We start from the raw sequence: 2,923 nt of genomic DNA, 5'->3' as shown, positions 1-2,923 counted from the left end.
TTATGGTTGCTGGTATTTTTTCTCAGTTATTTTTCAAGAAACAAAAGGAAAATGAAATATTCTCGTCCTGAGACGCTTAAGAATTGAGGTAAAATTCACGTAACATAAATTTAACCATTCTGAAGTGTACAATTTAGTGGCATCTAGTGCCTCTATAATGGTGTACAACCATCCCCTCTAGTTCAAAAACAAGAAATGCTTACATTTTATAGAAAGACAATTTACTAAAGCCCAGCCCTATTCTGCGCTTATTCTGTCACAGTCCCAATCCCCCCACCCCAACCTGCATCGTGTTAGGAATGGTTCCCGCGCATTCTCCAAACAGCCTTCTTCACTAAACAATTCACAGAATCTGATCCAGGGTTAAAATTACATGTTCGAAAACCAAAACCATCTCAATTCTTCAGTCTTTCTCTAGTAATCGCGCAGTTGCAATAGACAGCCAGTATGGGTGACTTTAAAAATTCTATACATACTATGTGTTGTTACTTCTCAGTAAAGAAACGACTTACTTTAATTTAAATATAGTTACAGAATGGAAATTAACAATGTACTGCACCAATATCCTAAGCCTTTGATGTGAAATTTAAAGTTATTTTCGTTCACAGTGAAAATTTAAGATATTTCCAGGTTAGAACAAGAGCCAAAATTTTAAGGGCACAAAGTCAATTGGTTAGATAACGAATTTGAGAAAAGCAGAACTAAATAGTTAATGTAACAAAAGCTGAAGGTTACAACCTAAATCCACTATTTTATTAAAGAATTTAATCTATTTCATGGGGTCTTGGGCCAGGGAAGGGTAAAAAAAAAAAAGAAAAAAGAAAAAAAGAAAAGAAAAAGAAAAAACTGGAGGCAGGGGGAGGGGAATTGAATTGCTGTTGGTGACTCTGGGAAAACGGGAGGGAGGGAAACTGAAGAGCAAACGAGGCCGGATCCGCCCTAACAAAGAGGCAGAAACTCTGTCTCAACAGTCACCAAATCCAGTTCAGGGCGGTTTGAGCCAGTTTCTGAGCTGGATTGAGAACAACAGCCTCGCTGAGACTTGACTAGGGTAAAATAGAAAATACAAAATGGACTTTGCGGGAAGAAGTGGATTTGGCCTGCACTTGCAGGAGCCTAAAGCGGTTTGCAAGAGTAGCAAAGTCAGATAAAATATAAGGCCTGGACCCGGAACAACACCCTGTTATAGAGGGAGAAATTACAGAGCACTGCCTCTGTGCCATGATCCAGTCCACATATTCTCTCTCACTGCCCCTAATTGTAGCTGGTGAGGGAAAAGGGCCTCAGGGTATCAGTTTTCAGAGAAAGCTGTCTGCTGTGTTGGGGGAGGGGAGGATTCTGTGTCTTGGGTGATTTAATGTGTGTGCTGAAGGGGGGCAATGTATGAAAGGGTCTTTAAAAGAGGGTACAACACTTCACACCCTGCAGTTCACACCAGCTTTCTGCACCTTTGCCACATTATTGCACAACTCCAGAAAGCACTGCACTTAGGTGTTGTGGGAGTGTCCTACATAAAACTGGCACTTGTACGTAGTTACCAGGCTTCTTCAGCCCTTGGCATTAATGACAATAAACGTACTCAATAGGACATGCTCTTTTCATTCGTGAACTGAGATACACACAACCCGAACATACCTTCTCAAACAAGAGACAACAGCAGCATTAGTAACAGTGGAGAGATAATCCTGTCCTAGCCTCCCCTCCCCCATGTGCCAGAACTCGACATCTGATCACTCCCACCCCGTAGTGGCTCCCCTGAGAATCTAATAGTCTGAGATGTGGTCTGCAGCTGTCGAGGGTGTGCACATCCTGCGGCCAGGTTCCGCTCATAGCCTTCCAGGACCAGTTACATATCCTGACAACTACTTCCCCTCAAAACCCCCCCCCAAAACCTCCAAAAGCCCCCTAGGAATTCTAGACAAAGTCTGGGCCCTCCTTGGGAAGGAGAGGGGTGCAGAGCAAACTGCAGGTGGGGGCTACTAAATTCACTCTCACCTGAGTATCCAAAGATGTTTACACTCTACCACATGCACCACTAGGTAAGTATCTCCAGACCCCAGGGCTTCAGCGACTTTAGAAGGCAGCCCTGGTGTGGCGAGGCCTGTGAGGCCCCCTGTGGAATTTAAAGATCTCACACACGCACACACACTCACACACACATACTCAATTACATCCAGGTTTGTAGGTTTCAGAAATCCCCTAAGAGGTTGGGGGAGGGGAGAAGGAGAAAGTCAAGCTGAAAGATGTCACGGTGCTATTTTAATCTTTTTACCGGAGATAAGTTGGCGGAAAATTGGAAAACAACCATTTTGCATTATTTATGTGTGACAATGTACCATAAACCAAACTTGTTATTGTCGTGTTCCATTTTCCACTTATGACACATAGATAACTTGCATAGCACGTTTATGTTCATTTCATTAACTATAGGCCCTGCTAGGTTTTCTGCTGTTTGAGGTTCGTTTTTAGTGAGGGACAATGTTTCTCCCCTCATGAACCTGCAGCAGGCTCCAGAAGAGACAATGACAGTAATCAGCGGAAATACCGAGAGCTGCTATAAGCCAGGCAGCACCAAGTGTTTCATATATTATCTTATTCAGTACCCGCCCTATATCTCTTGAGTTAGGCATTATCATCCCCATTTTAAGGATGAGGAAAATGAAGGTTGGAAAGTTAGATATTTTATCTATTTAAATGGAGGACCAAGATTCTGGCTCCAGAATCGGTGCTTTTAACCCACTGGTAAACTGCCACCTCACGGACAAATGATTATAAACTTTTTTCCAGATCCTACTATGTGTTGGCCTATGGAAAGGTGGGTGTGGCAGCAGGAGAATGGTCATGGAGAACAGGGAGGAACTGATTCACTGATGAGAACATTATTCCTACCTTCAACAAGCTTTCCATCTAACTGTAATTTTTT

Source organism: Sturnira hondurensis, unplaced genomic scaffold (genome assembly GCF_014824575.4).
Source record: "Sturnira hondurensis isolate 20B ecotype Veracruz unplaced genomic scaffold, ASM1482457v3 Scaffold0021795, whole genome shotgun sequence".
In the NCBI taxonomy this organism is placed as follows: Eukaryota; Metazoa; Chordata; class Mammalia; order Chiroptera; family Phyllostomidae; genus Sturnira; species Sturnira hondurensis.
Note: the sequence above shows the minus strand (reverse complement) of the source record.